Below are 20,766 nucleotides of genomic sequence, written 5' to 3' on the forward strand. Positions count from 1 at the left end.
AAAAAGTTAAATTTACTCCAAACCATGTGTCTGTGTAATGTTCCTAAAGGAACAAATTTACTTGCCTATAAAGGGTGCTAATGTTGCTATTTTAAATTTTTCCAAATATTTTAGTTCTTTTACTGGGGATTTTAAAAAAAGTTTCTTTCCATGGTGACAAAATTTCTGGAAATTTTACATCTCTACCCTTGGCCCTGTCTTCTTTCCTGAATCAACTGCTGACCAGAGATAAAAGCTTTTCCTTTTGTGGCAGAGAGGGCAAAGCAAGAAAAAGACAGAACTATATGAGAATAAAGTTTACCCATCCCAGTTCAACAGAAATTATTTCTTACTACTGCTCACCTACAGTAATGGCCAAAGAGGATAGTGTTGTTATTTTAATTACTTAAATTGCACATATATAATTTTCCCCCTTTTGTGAGCATGCAAGGTTGCTTCCATTGCTCCATTTTATCTTCACAACAGCTGTGAGGCAGGTTAGGCTAGGCTGAAAGCATGTGCGCAGCCCACCGTCACCCAATGAGCTTCATGGGCAAGAGGGTAGGAAGTCTGGGCAGTGGTACAGAATTCCTATAGACCAGTGGTGGCGAACCTATGGCATGTGTGCCACAGTGGGCACCCAGAGCCCTCTCTGTCAGCAGGTGAGCTATGTCGCTCCAGCATCTGCCCAGCAGCTAAGCATTGGATAACAGCACACCCAGGGGCCATGCGCATGCTTGGAAAGGAGTAGCGGTGCCAGGCGATGATGTCGTGTGCCGCGACTCATTAGCCCCCACTTGTCTGAGCTTTCATTTGTCCAGTTAGTTCGCTGCCAAGGCTATATATATATATTTGCTTGGACTGGCTGTAAGTTGTTTGTTCTAAACTAAAACCTCAGTTTTCAGGTTTTATTGTAGTGTTGGTACTTTGCGATAAATAAGTGGGTATTGGGTTGCAGTGTGGGCACCTGGTCTCTGAAAGGTTTGCCATCACTGCTACAGACTATAGCATATAGGAACATACAATTATTTTGTATAGATAGGAAGAAAACTGGGTTAAAGAAATTCAGTTCAATGAGCATAATCACAGTTAATTATCATCAGGCAAATATTAGTTATTAAAATTTTAAAAAATGCGAACAGGTACCGTACCAAAAATGAATTAAAACTTCAAATTAAGCAAATGAAAATTCAATATGAACAACTGTTTAACATCATCAAAACAGACTCCCTGTGTGTACACATACGCATTTCATAAGAAATATAACATTTCCAACTTCCTAGATTGTTGCAGATAACATGACACCTCTTGAACATGATACCTCTCTGCCACTGCTGAAAAACATCTTAAAGTAGGGAATGAATTTAGTTCATATGCTTGGAGTAATGTTCAAAGCAGCACAGCATTTCTAAAACACAGGTCCAACACAGGATTACACAGGAAACCCGGAGTCCTTGCTATTACACTGCTGGACACTTCTCCCACAAAAGCAATCTTTTGGAACCCACTCCCAAATGAGGTCTGTTTTTGGTAAGCAGATGAATAATACAGTTGAAAATTAGCTTTCAAGCAGTGAACAGAAATAGCTGGTACTTATAAAACTACTTCTTCACTCTATTACTAGTTTAGACTTTTATGAAGTATGTCAAATCTGTACCACTGAAATTGTCAAATCCAAGTACAAGATATGGCATGCAAATCTTTTTTTGTAAGCTCTCCACCTGGTACTTGTGTCCAACCTTTCAGTCATACAGAAAAGTTTGAAAATTGTTTTCTGACTGGAGAAAGGACAAGGAGAGAGCCAAGAACTAGATCCAGAAAAGAATGGCCAGGCTTTTAAAAACTGTATTTTAAAGTACCTCCCGAAAACCTGCTGGGAGCATGGAATCAGTGTGCTTAAATAAGAAAAAGATGTGTTTCCCCACTTTCGGCACCCATGTTTTTCTTAACAGCAGTACCTGAGTACTGAAATACCATGTAAACTCCATGCAGACTTCAAAATCTATGGGATGTACATGATTATCCAAAAATTGAAATTACTAGTTTTGCTTTGCTATACCAAAAATTCATCACTCCTGCCATTATGCCAAACTAAACTGACAGGTTCTTGTAAAGAATTTCAGGTTTCTAGCATAGGTCACCTTTCAATTGACAATGACACTTCATGTTAGATAGGGACACAATTTCTATCTACAATCTGCACCCACAACGGAGAATTGTGTACAATGTAAGCTTTCTTTTGGATGAATCCTTGTGACATAGCAAACTATTGTTTTGCACTCCCCTGCCCCCCACACTTCTTTTCCTCCTCCATGGCTAGAAGTAGTGGGCTCAAAGCTTTCATTGCTGCTGAACCACAATTCTAAATAGAAAAAGTACTGGTAAACTGCTTTGAAATCAACTATAAGAATGCCTTTTTCATGCAATATTTTAATAAACCCTACCACTGGATTAGTGCAGTTTGTGGAAACTGTCATAGTAAGGCACAGGAAAAAAGCAAGCCCTGTAACATTCACTGGCAATTTGTGAAGAACTACGACTACATTCTACAGGATTCTGACTTGGGTTGTGGCTTTTGGGAGTAAGAAGGGTCTGCAGGTGGCAGATGGCTGTCCTGGGTAACTGTTCCTACGGACTGCTGGCTGCATTCCAAATGATTCAGAATTGGAAAGTGAAATATATTTCAGTGAGATTGGGGCGGATGGGCTAGCTCAATATTCTGAGATGAAGGAGGTAGAAGTGATTAAAATCTGAATGCCTGGGCTCTGACATCTGGTTCAACAACTTAGGATAATGGGTTGCTGAAGAAAGCAGTGTACTTGCTCGCTCCCACTCAGGCACGTCAACCAATGGTATGTTTGGAAGCCACCCCCACCCACCTTACCAAGTTCAGAGAGAAAGCAATCTACACAGGTAATTGTAGGTTAGGATGTGGCGTGTGATGGCACACACATGCTGTGAAAAGAAGCCACCATGACTTATTTTCCCTCCCTGATTGTGGCAAGCTGCCCAATATGGGCTCGGTAGTTACTTGAAAGTGTCAGAGAAGGCATTCTGGTTAAGAAAAATACTGAATGGGATCTGTGAAAAGGGACTACAACTGTCAATTTGCTGTAGCCACTGAAATTCCCACTTGGATCTTTACTGTCTTCTGTGTTTCCAGACAAAAGTGCCAGCATGTTTTGCCATAGAAATGTTTTAATAAATAAATAAATAAAATGTATACAGGTTGTTCTCTTCAGCTACATGGACTAACAATTTGCTTACAACAAAAGAAGAAATAGATCAAGATTCTGTCCTGGTACCAAATAAATTATTCTATAGGCCATCATACAATAGCAGTCAAGGAATTTTTGGAGCTAATAGCTGATCATCCAGGACAGTCACAGATAGTGACTTGCTGTCCTAAAATTCCTTGCATACTTGCAGCTTTGATGGATGAAGACATTTAAATCCTCCTACTTTTAGTATTAGATGTATAAGAATCACCTTGGTTTACAAAGTGTAATTCAGGAAATGAAAGAGTTTAAAAGAAAAGACTTTACAGTACGATTTACAAAACACCAACTTCAATCTCATTTCCTGTGCGCACAGGGTTCAGATGTAGAATGAGCTACAAAACTGCAACCATGCGGTTCCCTGCTGTCATTAGACATTCAATGTCAGTTCCTGGCAATGCTCACAGCAGTCTAGCTCGATCTTCCTTGTCCTTTCTTGGCACTAGCAAGCTATGGGAAGTAAGGGCGAAGGGAAGGACAGAGAGAATGAAGCTGGAAGCTATTTTCTCGGCCAGTACAGCATGAGCTGAATGAGGTGACAATTGAATGCTTCTAAGCTAGACAGAAGCTTATGCCAGCAGCAAGGAAAAAAGTCAGAGTCATAAAGGAAGAGGGGTGGGGATTAAATGCAGAAACACAAGGCATGTCATAGGTGGACAGCAGAATTTCTTCTGCAAGTACCAACTGCTCACCAGGTCTTAGATGTGTGTGTGTGTGTTTACTGCCTCCCAGGTCTTAGATGTGTGTGTGTGTTTACTGCCTCCTTTTTCAGTTCAAGCCTTTTCCATGCTTCTGAAACCCTAACACTACAACATTCATGCAAAAGGGAAGCATCAGCACACTTGTGGTAATCTCAGTTTGCAGATTCCCCCCCCCCCCCACCTTTTTTAAAATCCCAGAGGAGCCCTGTATGGGAGGGCTCAGCAGCATGCAATATTGACCGACTGGAGAACTATGTGTCTGACAACTGAGTAGAAAGGGGGAATGCAATGGACTGGCAAGAGAGGGGGTAAGAGTCACACAGATACAAATGAAAAATAAAATATCCTAATACAGATGGGAGGAGAGTGAAATTTATTGGCCTTGTTTGTACTGTTTTCCTAATCTGTATTCTTAATACAGATGGGATTAGGCAACTGTGTGTTTCCTCTTAAAATGGAGGAAATACCCCAAACGGAAGGACAAACTCTAAACAGGCCAATAAAGGCCCTGGATTCTTAGTGGAATGGAACAGAATATGAAACTTGAAATATGCCACACTGCAACAGATGGTTGCAGAGCCCCGCTTGCATGATGGAACCTTCATTCTTTATAGATGCTTCTTGTGTGATACTTACTGCTCTGTCTAATGGTCTGTTTATTCCTTGTATCTGCAAGGAAAGACTCCTGTGCTTTGAAAAGACAAAATTAAAATGCCAGAGGGGCCAGAAACATTCTAGAGAACATCAGTATAATATTTTTGTTCAAAGACTTGTGGGACAAAGCAATAAAGGAATGGAGGGATTTCTAATTTGGCAATGGAAACATCTGTTTGCATAGAAATGCAAAGAGGTTTTTATAGTGCACCTTTGGTACCTACCCACCTACCTACCTATCTATAACTTTTCTATCCCATCCCCTACAGAATGTCTCAGGATGACTTACAATAAATAAGTAGAATTAAAAAAAAAACCCCACAGCATGTGACCATCAATTAAACATTAAAATAGTAGGAAAATAAAAAGGGGTTTGCCTGATGCCGAAAAGAATGTAATATTGGCACCAGGCGAACCTCTCTGGGGAGCGTATTCCATAGTCGGGGCACGATTGCAGAGAAGGCCCTCTTGTGGGTACTCTCCCTCCTGATCTCCTTCAAGGAGGGCTCCTGGAGCAGGACCTCTGCCTCAGATCTCAAGGGGTGGGAGGGCGCATAGGGAAGAAGGCATTTCTTCAGGTATCCCGGATCTAGATCATAACCAGCACCTTAAACTGGGTCTGGACTTCAACTGGTAGCCAGCGTAACCAGTAGAGGACCACTGTTATATGTGAAATACGGCTGATTCCCATTAACATCCTGGCAGCTCTATTCTGAACCAACTGAAGTATCCAGACCATCTTCAAGGACAGCCTACGTACAGCGTGTTACAATAATCCAACGGGGAAGTTATCAGAACGTGGGTCACTGTTGCCAGGCAATGCTCATCCAGGTAAGGATGCAGTTGGTGGATCAGCCAGAGCTGAAGGAAAGTGCTCCTCACCACTGCTGCCACTTGGGACTCCAGGGACAGCTCTGGGTCCAGGAACACTCCCAAACTGCTCCTCCAAACTGCTTCACACCTTTTCCTGATTTTCACAGAACACAATCAAAGAATACTAATTCCTCCTTGATACACAATTCTATTTTTTCCATTCAAAATGACAAAATACAACTATATTTGTACATGACAGCATTCAGGAGTTTGACAAACTATAAGCCTAAAAAGAGGGTTCAGAAGCAGACATGGAGAAAGTTACTCACTTATACTAAAGGCATTCTGGATGGGTGAAAGCACTGTAGGTTAAAAGAGTGTGACTGTTTCACAGTTATAAAAAACAGTCTCTAGTGAGAAATCTGTTTTCTTAATAAGCAAAATGTGCAAACCAGACCCACTCCCAACTCTCTCACAAGGGATTAATCCTGCCTTGAGCTTGCATCTAAACAACCCTCTCAAAACAGCTGAGAAGCAAACAAAAGTAGTGCACCAAAGCTATACATGTGTAAATATTATAGATATATAAATATATTTATACACCATTTTGTATCTGCTGTTCTATCTGGGGTGAGATCATGTTTGACTTGGGTTCACATGGTTTTCTCCACTCTCTCCTTACCACTGGTAAGCAAGTGAACTGGATTTCCTGATTCCCTCATTACCTTAAAGGAGTATATATACCCCAAAGTCAATCTTACCCTTGGTGCACCACAGACGTCAGAACAGTCTTAAAATATGTCTATTACAAAATGCAATACAAAAGGAAACTAGCTGATTTGTTTAATGCAGCTGAAGAAACTACAGCTAAATGATCCAGCAAATTTAGATAGGAAATCAAAAATAGTTTTTGTTCTGTTTTTAATTGGTGAAGTCGAAAATATTCTTGGCTCCAATGGATTCAAGAGAGTTGGCTAAATTTGAGATATATTAGTTTCTACTCCTATAGTTGACCATATAAAAAGGGATACATGCCAAGTCAAAGAAAATCAACAATTATAATTAGGACTAATGACATTTTGAAAGAAGCAAAAGATCAATTCATTCACAGGCTGTTCTAAAGTGTGAACTGAAGACAAAGAGAAGAGCAAGATGCATTTAATCAATGGAACTTCTTAGATTCACTATTAAGAGTGCATAAGTGCTTAGTTTCACAATGGGCAGTGCTTAATTTCACAACAGATCCAATGGACAGGAAAAATCATCCTGACAGTTCACGGAAGATGTGGAAAATTATTTATTTAGAAATCTAGGCTCTAGATTATAGCGGATGATTAGACAGAGATCATAGAATGAGGAGGAGGACAAAGCAACATAACAAGCAATGAAAATAGTGCAATTTATATATGGAAAATATTGCAATGCTTTTAGAAGTGGTTATGCATTATGATGCACATAATGCTGCCACTATAATTAACATGTCCACTGATCAAAGTCCACTTTGAAATTTCTGGTCATCAGTCAGTCTGTCATCCAGCCATCCATCCATCTCTTCATTCCCTTATATTATTAAGCAATGCACGCAAGGGGAGCATATAAAGCACTATACTGCTGAATAAGAGTTTAATTTTCTTTCATTTTGAAATGTTCAGGGCTGCGGCAGGTTAGCCTCTTCTCCCCTGCTGAGCTGAATCAAAGCTTCATAAAATCAGAGTTCCTTTTAGAATTTGAGAGAAGTATTTCTGACAAGCATTAAGCACTACTACTAGGACTGGTGAAATACACTTGGTAGGCTAAGTGTGCAGACGACATGCTTGCACAATTCCTTCCATTTTTAAATGGAACAATTAACTGCCATTAGCCAGACTGAATTTCCTCTATCCTACGTAGTTAGAGTAAACCAAACAAAAATCTTAGCGGAAGAGCTAGTCTTGAAAATTGCTGAAGTCATCAGACAATTTATGAGGAAGCTGCTGCAAGAGAGGATAATACCACCAAAACCTGATGCAAAAGGGGAGAAAAGGAGGGTACTGAACTATCACTAAACAATTGATCCCCTTATCCCAGAAAAATACATGGGACATGAAGTGGAAAGAAGTGGGGTTGGGGAGTTCTTTGTTTTTTTGAAACCACAAAAGTGAAGGAAGATCAGTCACCACCATCAAGTAGTTCTTGAATTTTAAGTAAGGAAAATAATCAGAACTTGATCAACAAATCCACAAACATCACAAGTCTGTAACTAACAGTCCTATTAATGTCCTATATAAAGCGTGGGGAACGAGAACCAAAGTCCAGGAAACAATTCCTAACTGTCTTGGCTACAATTTACAAGCCTAAGATGCTGGGTGAGAAAGAGTAGCAGGAAAATTTTCCTGCTTTAAAAGTTTCGAAAGCACAAAATCAACATTTCTTAACGATGCCAATGTATCCCAGTAGTTCAGTGCTAGGACAATACACACAAAAAACAAACAAAATGGAAATGGAGCATTATGTTCTGTGATTTTAGAGAATCTGTTTTCCCTTCCCCATTACAGAAATTTATCTTGCTTGTATTCACCATACTCATAATGACAGAAGTAGGGCATTTTCAGAGAGGAGGGGGTGAGGAGGGGAGTAAAGAGATACTTGAAGATCTCTAAACAAAAGTTTCAGTTGATCTTTGAACTACAATTGTTCAACTGCACATCATGATTCCTCATAATATGGCTTTTTCAACAAATGGACAAGTGAACGATACATTAAAGTAATTTAACCTGCTGGGAAGGAAATTAAAGAAAGCAACAGCGACACTTGTGGCTTTCCCTAAACTGTGCAGTATGGGGGGGGGGGTCCCCTCTTTTACATTCAGTTCAAAAAATCCTTATGATGATGAAATAAATGTAAGACTTAACATCATTAAATGTCATGAGCATGACCACACCTCTGGCATAATGATCGCAATAAAGATACCTAAGTGAATAAGCGATCAAGTTGATTTTAATACTGATTACTTTTTAAAACTATTATACAAAAAGTGTAAAAGACACACAGGTGGTATTACTGCTTCTGAATGGTTCACATGCTTTGACATTCATGGGTTTTACTGCAGTAAGCTCAGGGGTAGGGATGCAAACCTTTTCCAATTGCTCATTTCATGCTTCCTGGGGACAGAGCTGGCTGCTTTGTGATCATGTGCCATCTGCTGGGAGGTGTATTTTGCTATTTAAATGCAAGTACTGGGTACTGGATTGTAGAAAGTATGAATTTACTCGAAAATGGACCAAGTCCATTTAATTTTAGCATTTTATTTAAAGGTAATGTTTAACTATGAATCCTAAACCTAGCAGTTGGCAAATAAGACATGAAGCCAAAATATCACTTTGTAAGACTAAGACCCAATTTGCACTATCAAAACAAGGCACGATGGCTTCTTCTGAGCTGTGCTGGTAGCAATTCCCATAATTCATTCCCAGCCATGGCTCATCATGTCATCCAAATCCGTGTAGCACAGCTTCTTGGAGGGTTAAGTTTTCAAATAACCCATGGGCTGTTATAGGGTTGTTTGGAGGCTGTTTAGCTTTCGAACAAACCATGCTGCCCAACTGCCATTGATGCAATAACCTGTGGCTGGGTGACATAATGACATGCACAAGCTCATTGTGACATGCACCACTGCTCAGAACAAGTCACAGTGGTTTATTCCAGCTAGGTGAACTGGGCCAGTGAGACTGCACTCACACCTAACACTAAGGAAGAATTCCAGAGAATCCTAGCCTATTGTTCACAAGTAGTATGATCATACCGCCCAACTGGCCCTGCTTGGCCTTTCCTACCAGCAGATGTGTTGAAAGCAGAAGCAGGCAACCTGTGACCCTCCAGATGACTTGGCCTGCGACTTCCATCAGGCTTAACCAGTATAGCCAATTCTGAGACTTTATGAGAGTTTTAGGCCAAAACATTTGGGGTGCACATCTGCACTTCGATTTAAAGTTACCAGAAAGCAAAAGCTCAGCAATACATCTGGCTTTTAACCCCCAAGCAGCCTGGAACTGGAAGCTAATTGCAAACCCCAGCATGCAACTGCCTTGTTAGGGGACAGAAACAGGAGCCCCAACAGGTACAATGTTGACTGGTTACTTCTGTTTCTTGTTTACTTTCTGGTTCCTTTAGTGATACCCATAGGCACCAGCAAGCTGCTCAGGGACAATCAGAAGAATTATTCTAGCGCTCAGCTGGAATGGCTTCCAAAGGAGACTGTTTGGAAGGTAAACTCTTCCTGGTTTGAAAAAAAAAGGAGGTTCCATGTGTTATCCTCCACCAAATAGACATGTCCACCTTAGCTCACAGTCTGTATTAATGGAATATTTTACTTCAGTTAAGTAACACAGAATGGTATTATAAAATACCACCTATATACAGAACATTTATGCCACAACTGTCAAAAGTAACTGGTCCCTATCCCAATGAGCTTACAAAACAAATTAGTTTGCCTTTTGTTACAATTACTCTGTTCAGTGCAAGCCTTCCCTGGCAGAACATACCCTGGAGAGAGATGTGAGAACAGAGGAGGTAACAGTGTCTAGTCCACGTGGGCAGCTCAGGTCCTGCCAGACAGTTCCTTCCTTATACTGAGTCATTTATAGAGGTCTGGTGTAGTGCATCCTGTACCTTTCACTTACACCACCCATGAAATATAAACAGTATGACAATATAATAATCAAGGTCCACATAATACATGACAACTGTGCCGTTGTTAATGGCACCCACTCAAAGAATGAAATCCTAAGTCCTTTAAGGTACAATCCTTCTTTAAAACATGGGTGGGCAGAAAGTAGATAGATGGTATGGACTCCTCCTCCCAGCATTCTTGACCCATTTTGTCAGAAAATGCATTTTAGAAAACATTCTTAAAAATTCAGGAAAATCTTGGATTTTCAAGGAATTGTCCTAAATTCATGGAACCTAAAGGAAAGCAATACCAACAGCCCGCAATTTCAAAAAGTAAAGCAAACTAATCTACTCATCTGCCATCCTTTTAATATAATTGGTTGGTAGCTTGAAAAGAAAAGAACTGTGTCTTTCTCAGTATTAGGAATGTGTATACCAGAAGGTGATAAGTAAAATATACTGCTTCTTTAAATCCTGATTCTTATTTAAATATTGTCGAACACTTAAGGGTGCAATCTTACAAAACTTCAAATAGAGAAAGATATACAACTCCCAGTAATTTTGCATAGGATTGTACCCTAAATCACTATTCTATCAGTGCTTACCTTAATGAACTAAATTATTTAAAGTGAAAGAAGGTTCCATTATTTGAAACATGTACACTTTAGTACCATTGGTGCAGATAACCTTCATTCTTCAAAGAGGAATGTGATTTTATTTATTCAAAATAAATATACAAAACTGTATGACAAATTTACCTTATAGTAAAAAGTGTCATGCAAAATAAAAACAATACAAAACAAGGCCAAATAAACTTAACTCCCCTCCCCATAGATTTGGGAGCACAGATTACATTAAAGCTTATTTAAATATGAGAAACTTACTCCCCAGTGTCTACTGCTTCACAGTCCTGAATATCCTTCTGTATTTAAAGAACATTCAGGTCAGTTAGAGCCCAATTAAACTGAATGGGAGAAAAATGAAATGTTGCATACCCTAGGCATTTGTGTCTAAATGACCTCAATAAGATGAAAACTTTAATAATACAATCGTTTCTTTATGTTGATGTAAAATGTGAATGCTAGCCACCTTGTTGCCATTAAAGTGTCCCTTTAGATAACGAATTATACACCAAGACACAACTTGGAGACAAACATACCAATGAATCAATTTGCAGCGCTGCGGTTCTCATGGGACAGACCAAGAATGCCCTGTTTCACCATTAGCTGAACAGGCATTTCTCTAAGCAGGTACTGCAGGGTTGGTAATGGCAAAACAGGTTGCACAACAGGTAAGGTGCATCCCTCCCGCAATGCCTGGCTCTAAGGAAGGATCCCAAAGAACCAACATTACTCTTCTGAGAGCAGCAATGGGCTCGGTGACACAGTGTGAGCAGCAACACTAAAGGGTTGACGGGGTTGGCCTGTGAGAGGGGAGGGGAGGGGAGGGAAGGGGAGGGGAGGGGAGTGGGGAAACAGAGCTGGTGGGCAGTAGATGCAGCACTGATGGATGTAGCAGCAGGGGAGCTATGGCTGGCCCTGGTGAGGGTGTTGCCAGCACTCCAAGTGTGAGGAGAGGAATTCCAGTGTTCCTGTCCGCCTTCTCACAATGAGGAAGGGGTGGCATGGAACTGGTCACTGGAATGAGAAAGAGGGAATTTTTCTCACTGTTCAGACAGACAGACAGACGGACAGACAGACGGACAGATGGCTGAGGGAGTGGGTGGGGTGAAAGAAACAAGTAAGAGCACGCTGGATTCCTGTTCATGCTTACTCAGAAGTAAGCCTTTCTGAACACAGTGGGACATATTTATTTACATACGTGTACACAGCTTAATGGTGTGCCTTTCTTTCAGAATCAAAGAATGGGAAATACTGCAGGGCAATTGTATCAATATTGTGCCAGTGCTAATACTTATAAAAACCTGTGGGAAAGTGCTCTGAACATACTCTTGTGAAAGAAGAGTTAATATTTGGAGGAGGCATCTGCCTCTTCAAAGCAGTGAAGGTAGAAGAACTCCTTGTTGTTGTTGGCTGTTACCGTTAAGATGCCTAATTGTAATCAAGAGGCTCTTGACCTCTTTTATACTCAAATAAATAGTTTAAGCTAATTCCTTTGACAATGGGTCTACTGTGAGTGGAAGCTGGAGAGCACTTCTACATCTCACTACTTCAGCAGGATCCTGAGCACCGCTACTGACATGAAAGAGGTATGTAACATGATCTGTTTTTGCCTGGGTTCCATCCCACGCCATATATATTTCTCAGGAAAGGAGTGGGAGCGATGGAATGCTGCTTGCTGAACTTCTCCTACCGCGTTATGCACTGATGCAGGCCACAGTGCTTCGTGCAACCAGGTTTATAGTGCACTGGCGTGAATGAAAAAATATTTTGTGAAGCAGAACTTCAGAAGATGTCTACATGGCCACATTGGTTATTTGTGCTTGACAGGCACATTAAATATTTATAATCCCATAAAAATATATCCCATTTATCCTATAAAATGACATGCAAGAAAGCAGATCCCAAACTTGCAAGAAAGTAGATCCCACATATCTTGGGGAGACCTTTCTTTTTCAAAAACTAGGAAAACACAAGGATCCCCTCCTCACAATGGTTTAAGACTTCTGTGTGCTAGCTCAAATTTCCCAAACCCAAGAAACTGGAAGCTAAAGGAATGACTGATACATCCTGTGATCAGTAATAAAATTACATAATATCACATGTTCTATGTCTTCACAGCTTACCCTTCATATAACCACATTTTTCCTTGGTCTTTTAGACCCAAATACAGATCAGGTGAATAAAGTGCTTAGCAACAGGAAAGAAGCCCCATGACCTGGTCTCGTACTGCCTTATGAAGCACCTGGACCATATGATATTGATAAAGAAATCATTCTGTGAGTTGACCCATGTCTGTTTATTGTGTAGATTTGAAGCTGGAAGGACAGGTTAAACAGTGGGAGATGGAAGTCTCCTCTGATGCAAGACTTGTAATGCTGCTTAATGTTTTGGGATGTGGTGCCTGTAATTGCATGGCTTACCAACAGCACCTTACCTAAAGCTCCTCAATCATTTTACTTGCACTTTCCTGCACTTTTTACAGGTCCACAATATTCTTTTTGAGGTGCAGTGACCAGAGGCGTTCACAGTGTGCCACATGTGGCCACACCATATGAAAACAATGGCAGTAGCAATGTTATTTTCAATTCTTTCCCTAATTGTGCATTAGAATTTTGGGGGGATGGGGGTTGCAGCAGCTTTAGACTGGGTTGACATTTCCATCTGGTCCACCACAACCCCAAGATCCAGTCACCACTAGTTCATATCCCATCAGTATATTCTTGAAGCTTGGATGTTTTCCCATAATGTGCATCACTTTATTTTTGATTACACTGTGCTGTGTTTGCCATTTTGTTGCCCATTCCTGGAGTTTGGAGAGAGCTTGGAGCACCTCACAATCTCTTTCTGTTTTAACTGCGCTAAATAATTGGGTGGCATTAGCAAACCTAGCCACTTCACTGCTAATTCCAAAGTATTTATGAATACATTGAAAAGCACTGTTGCCTATACAGATACGTTTGGGACTCCAGTATTTGCATCCCTTTATTGGGTGAATGCATGCTTTAGTCCTACCCTCAGCTGCCTGTTTGTTGACCAGTTACTGATTTATCAAAAGATTTCTCATGTTATTCTACACCTGCTAGGGTTTCTCTGGAATTTTTGGTGAAGGGATTTATCAAGATACACACTTTTACTGGCATCCTCAAAGAACTCTAAAAGATTAGCAAGAGAGGATTTACCTTTTCAGAAGCCATGCTGATTCGTTTTCTGAATGAATTGTCCTTCTACATGCTTAGTAGTTTTATATGTAATAATACTTTCTAGTACTTTATCTGGAACAGATGTTAAAGTAACTAGCTTGTAATTTTCTGGAAGGCCCTGGATCCCTTTATGGAGGTGTGTTACATTGGCCATTCTCCGGTCCTCTGTTTCAGAGGCTGATATTAGAGATGCAATGCATATTTTTGTTAGGAGATCAGCAATACTATACCTGAGGGTTTTTTAAACAACTCTAGGATGGAAACCATCCAAGCCTGGTGACTTATTAACTTTCAGTTTGTCTATAAATTTGAGCACTTCATCTTTGGCAACACTATCTTCCATAATTCCATAATGCCTCACATTTCATTCCTGAAAACAATAAGTTCAGGCACAAGTATCTGTGCTATATCTTCTGCAATATGGACCACAACTATTCACACCACTCAAGCATTTTTTACAAAGTTACAGAACAATAATCAGATTTGCAGATGTCACAGAACTGGGTGGAATAGTCAACATCCTGGAAGACAGAAAGAGGATCCAGGGTGATCTAGACAAGCTAGAACACTGGACTGAAAGCAACAGAATGACATTCAATAGAGACAAATGGCAAGTTCTCCACCTAGGAAAATGTAGAGATACAAGATGGGAAATACTTGGCTCAGCAGTACTGAAAATGAAAGACCTTGGAGTAACTGTAGACAACAAGCTAAATATGAACCAACAATGCAAAGCAGCCACTAAAAGGGCAAATGCTATTTTGGGATGCATTAACAGAGGTATCACTGCCAAATCATGAGAAGTACTCAGCAATAGTCAGACCTTATCCAGAATACTGTTTCCAGTTCTGGGCACCAACAGTTAACAATGCCCTATTAGGAGAACCTAAGAGCCCTGGATGTGTTCAGGCTCGAGAAGAAAGGACTGAGGGGGGATATGATAGCACTACATAAGTACCTGAAAGGTTGTCCCACAGAGGAAGGACAAGATCTCTTGCTCATGCCAGAGTCTAGGACACAAAATAATGGGCTCAAGTTGCAGCAAAACAGGCTAAATAGCAGGAAAATTTCCCTAACTGTCAGAGCAATATGACAGTGGAATCAGTTGCCTAGGGAGATTGTGGGCTCTCCCACATTGGAGGCATTTAAGATGAAACTAGACAGTCATCTGAGTGGAATGACATAAACTGGTGTCCCAGATCAGCAATGGCCTTCTTGGCCCCTTTCAACTCTACTATTCTATCATTGACAGTGTGTAAGATCCACAACATTCATCTCATGAAGACAATCTACCAATCGTCTACATGCTCCAGCTGTCTAATAACTGAATCCCCCAAATAATTTCTCATCATCAAATGAATAAGACTTTTCTAAAGGATCCCCTCCCTCTTTATCAGAATTATGCCTGCCTTCCTGAGATGACCATTCTCCACAACAGCAGAAGAAACATCACCCAGTGATTGGAATGCTACTATTAAGTCTCATCCATCAACCTCTTTCAGCTTCCTCAAGTCAGTCACCTTGACTCAAACAGAACAAACTTTCTCCTAAGAGTCAGGAGCTCACTGCACTGAACACATCTATGCTTTCAGCCAATTTGGCAGATAGTCAAGCATGGGGCACTCAGTGCAATACACTCAATAGCTCCTAAATCCCTCTCTGTTGTCTTCCTTCAGACCACTTTTTATTGTTATTATTTGATATGTTGATCTGGAAAATGTTTTTACCGTGATAAGGTAGCAAACTGATGCACAGTTATTTATTCATATTTTCATTATTAAGAGTTCCTTATTTTGAGAAGGGAGAGAAGAATCAGCTGCCCTGTTTCTAAATTCACGTGACTATTTAACCCACTTGGGAGCTCATTCTGTGTTACTGGGGTGTCTTGTACTTGGGGAGCTGGCTCCTTCACAAGCCTGTCTCCCTATATAGCTCCAGCTGCTCTGGTTCACCTGCTGCCACGGGTAATATAATTAGAGGGCCTTATTTAAAAAGAATGTGATGGTGGCTGACCTACTAGTCTGCACTGTTGTTGTTGTTAGTCGCGAAATCGTGCCCGACCCATCGTGACCCCATGGACAACATTCCTCCAGGCCTTCCTATCTTCCACCATTCCCCGGAGTCCACTTAAGCTCACGCCAACTGCTTCCATGACTCCATCCAGCCACCTCATTCTCTTCCTTCCTCTTCTTCTTTTGCCATCTATTGTTCCCAGCATTAGGCTCTTCTCCAGGGAGTCCTTCCTTCTCATTAGGTGGCCAAAGTATTTGAGTTTCACCTTCAGGATCTGGCCTTCTAAAGAGCAGTCAGGGTTGATCTCCTCTAGGACTGACCGGTTTGATCGCCTTGTGGTCCAAGGGACTCGCAGGAGTCTTCTCCAGCACCACAATTCAAAGGCCTCAATCCTTTGGCGCTCAGCCTTCCTTATGGTCCAGCTTTCACAGTCATACATTGCAACTGGGAAAACCATAGCCTTGACTATACGCACTTTTGTTGGCAGGGTGATGTCTCTGCTTTTTAGTATGCTGTCTAGATTTGCCATAACTTTCCTCCCCAGGAGCAAGTGTCTTTTAATTTTTTGGTTGCAGTCCCCATCTGCGGTGATCTTGGAACCCAGGAAAATAAAATCTGTCACTACCTCCATTTCTTCCCCATCTATTTGCCAGGAAGTGAGAGGACCGGATGCCATGATCTTAGTTTTCTTAATGTTGAGTTTCAAGCCAACTTTTGCACTGTTTAGTTTTCCAAATTTGCTGGCATATTGAGTGTAGCACTTTTACTGCATCATCTTTTAAGATTTTGAATAGCTCAGCTGGAATACTGTCACATCCACTAGCTTTGTTGTTGCTCAGACTTCCTAAGGTCCATTTGACTTCACATTCCAGGATGTCTGGCTCGAGGTCAGTGACCACCCCATCGTGGTTATCAGGGATGTTAAGCTCTTTCTTGTATAGTTCTTCTGGGTAATCTTGCCATCTCTTCTTAATCTCTTCTGCTTCTGTTAGGTCCCTGCCATTTTGGTCCTTTATCATGCCCATCTTTGCATGAAATGTTCCCTTCGTATCTCCAATTTTCTTGAAGAGATCTCTGGTCCTCCCAATTCTATTGTTTTCTTCTATTTCTTTGCACTGTTCATTTAAGAAAGCATTCTTATCTCTTCTAGCTATTCTCTGGAATTCTGCATTCAGTTGTTTGTATCTTTCTCTTTCTCCCTTGCCTTTTGCTTCCCTTCTTTCCTCAGCTATTTGTAAAGCTTCCTCAGACAGCCATTTTGCTTTCTTGCAGTTCTTTTTCTTTGGGATGGCTTTAGTTGCTAACTCTTGTACAATGTTGTGAACCTCCGTCCATAGTTCTTCAGGCACTCTGTCTATCAGATCTATTTCCTTAAATCTATTTGTCACCTCTACTGTATATTCATCAGGGATATGATTTAGGTCATACCTGAGTGACCTAGTGCTTTTTCCTCCTTTCTTCAATTTAAGTCTAAATTTTGCAACAAGAAGCACATGATCTGAGCCACAGTCAGCTCCTGGCCTTGTTTTTACTGACTGTATAGAGCTTCTCCATCTTTGGCTGCAGAGCACATAGTCATTCTGATTTTTGTGTTGACCGTTTGGTGCTGTCCATGTGTAGAGTCACCTCTTGGGTTGTTGGAAAAGAGTGTTTGCTAATAGAAATGTAAATAATTCGAGTTCCTTGGAAGTGTAGCTTTTCTATTTCAAGGAAAGGACAATAGTCAGTTGGTAACTGGAGGGGACAGCAGACAAAGGGTAGGTGATTTGGGAAGGGATGTGGTTCCAGATGCTTAGCTATATATGATGCCAGATACTCCTGTCTGCATAGCTATCCGAGGGGAATCCCAAAAACCCAGGAATTATCTTCTGGAGGGCGAGCCCCTTCTAGTACTAGCTTCCCCTGCTAGTTGAGTGTTGTAGGAACTCATCTGCATCAGTGTACAGCAGCTGGGTCGTTGTGAGAGGCTGCATTTGGCTTCAGTGAGGGGTGTTTGTTTTGTTTTTGAGACTCTTTCAATGTGTTTGCCGGGCTGCATCAAGCTAGCATGTTGATAAGCTGGAAAGGCATGGGCCTGCAATCAGATGGGTGACCACCTGTGGAAGCAGAGCAGGGGGTTGGACTCAATGGCCTAAAGGTTCCTTCCAACCCTACTTCCATTCCATTCCGCTGTGGATACGAGGAGCTGACACTGAGTACAAAAGACAGTCCCACTGCATTTGTGTTTTTTAAATGCAATGATAAAGTTGAGCTCTCGAGCTTATGATGTCTATTTCTGAGCTTTATAAGTGGCTTTATATGAAGTAAAAACTGGAGTTTACACTGAGCCCAAACTGAGGATAGCAAATATATTTTCTGTGTATAAGCAAACTCTTCCACTAGCTAGGCCTGCACAGTGGCTCTTGCCAATATAGAGCTATGTATTGCTTTTCCTGCCCCATTAGAACCTTGGCTTTAGCTTAAGGATGTGATTGAGACTGTCTTTGATAGACAATCAATCATAAGTCTCAAGCTTCAAGAAACACTTCAACTCATTACATTTACAATGAAGGCCAACCCCTGTGTAAACTAAGAGAATGACCCCTCCCAAGTACAAAGGGAGACACGAACGAAGTAGCTGAAACTAGTTAAAGCCAAACTGGACAGGGCAACAACACGGTACTAAAACAGTGGGAGAAGCAGATGGAAGGAGAAGATAATCTCTCACCAGAAGTATAAAGGTTAGAATCCTGCATAGTTTGGGTGTGTGCTGCATGAAAACTTTGCTTGCTTGCATGTGTGTAATCCCCTTTATTTCTGGAGTAAAGCCACTTTCTTCTGAAGAATGTTCTCAACTGATTTGTTATTGGACAGGCACACCAGACAAACTCATTGCCTTATGAGGCTTCCCAGATTTGGATAAGATCTTCATGTACTAAGACTTCCATCTTAGAGCTCCCACCAGGATTTGGGCTGGAATGAATAAGGAAAAGTGTGGGTGCATGGAGGGTAAGTTGTAACCAAACAGACTTTGTAAGATTGCACAGCATCATACCGATTATGGGGCATGGTTTTAAGGTATTAGTCTTAGCTTCCCAATTCCTGGCTTTTAGAATTTTAAGCCAATATGAGATAGTTTTAAACTAGCAGGGTTTTTACAATTTATTATCTGTGCAACTTCAGGAGGTTTTTCTGCTTAATGATAACTGCTGAACAGAGTATCTGGGATTGGTGAGAAACTATAGGGATTAGCACCAGAACTAATGATACGAAAACTATATCCTTCCCCTCCCACATAGCTTTTCATTCAACTGTATGCTAAAAGTGTATGAGAACTGTAGAAGAGCCCTATGGGCTATGAGGTGGCATAGAAATGTAATGAATGAATGAATGAAAATATATAATTTTTAACAGTATAATCACTGGGATAAACTGACTGCAATTCTCTATTAGTAATGCTTTAAAAACAGTAGATTTGTTAAAAACTGCACAACAAAGCAATGTTTGAGAGATTGAGAACTCTTTCTAGAATACTGCCAACATGCTTTAAATAACTCTACCAAAAAGAGATTGCATTTAAAGTTATCTACATTTGGCACCCAGGAAAATGAAAATCAAATATCAAATATCAATATTGAAAATCAAATATCAATAATCAAATATCAAATATTGAGAATGTTGCCCTTGCTGCAATGGAAGAACCACTCAAATCTACTAGGGAAGTTGGAAGAGTAAGTTGCTTCTTACCCTCTCCCACTGATGGCATATAAAGGGGGAGAACAACCCACTATCCAGGACTGAAACTGATAGAGGATCACCCCTCCCCAGTTATTCTTAAAAAGCATGCTCTCTCAGCTTATGTGGTAGCTATATCAGGCAGAAAGTTCATAAGGAGCTTTCAGCAGCTGTGTTTGCACAATCATGAGAGAGGAAATAGAGGAGAGCCAGTTAAGAGCATGGGACTGGGACTCAGGTGATCTGGGTTCCAGTCCCCGCTCAGCCATGGAGCCAACTGGGTGACTCTGGGCCAGTCACAGACTCTCAGTCCAACCTACCTCACAGGGTGGTTGTTGTGGGGATAAGATGGAGGAGGAGATGTAAGCTGCCTTGAGCCCTTTGTAGGAAAAAGGCAGGATATAAATCAAAAAGTAAAATAAAATAAAATAAAATAAATAAAATAAAATAAAATAAAATAAATTCATGGGTTTTGTGTAGCTGCTTCCCTACAGTTGCAAGCTGCTACGGCCATAGTAGCATGAAACAGGAGACTATGCGACTAAATATACTTAGCATGTGCAGGGTGGGTGACACGCCACAATGGGCTTACCAACCCCCGCAATTATGTGAAGTGAGTCTCCTTCCCACGCAGCTATCACCACACCCAGCTCAAGTTCTCTCCCCCTCTGCTAAAATTCACTTTTATGGCCTGCCTTCCTTTGAACTATGAAATAGTGGCGATTTACCCATAACATGCTGCTTGGGGAAGTCAAGTCATGCCCATGGTGTAATTCATCAGCTTAACCGCCATACTGCAGAAAATTCCGGGACACTCATTTGGCTAAATAAAAATTCATACTTTAGCTTAAACACCGGAGCCAAAAACTGGACCATGTGTAAAATGCTCATATAGTACAAAGAGCACTGGCAATTGTGATCAGTGCAAGTGGATTGAGATGCCCACGTTTGCCTACACACATTTCCAGGTCCCTGCTTCTTGGTCTGGTACAGGGAAGGCAGGCCATTTCAACAATGGGCACCAATCATAATCAGTGGCGCCACACAAATATTTCGTAAGTTGAGGCTCATGTACTTTTGCTACATGAGTTTTAAAACTGTGCACTATTAGGGAATGAGAATTTTGGATTCCTGTGCAGAAAGT

The 20,766-nt window shown here is 40.9% G+C and overlaps 1 protein-coding gene across 1 annotated transcript in view; it reads right to left on the reverse strand.

Annotated features, from left to right (window-relative positions):
- Nucleotides 1-20,766, reverse strand: part of CDC73 (cell division cycle 73) — a 127,996-nt gene that overhangs the window by 25,199 nt on the left and 82,031 nt on the right. The window lies entirely within an intron of this gene.

This window comes from Varanus komodoensis, unplaced genomic scaffold (genome assembly GCF_004798865.1).
Source record: "Varanus komodoensis strain SLA01 unplaced genomic scaffold, ASM479886v1 scaffold34_1, whole genome shotgun sequence".
Classification (NCBI taxonomy): domain Eukaryota; kingdom Metazoa; phylum Chordata; class Lepidosauria; order Squamata; family Varanidae; genus Varanus; species Varanus komodoensis.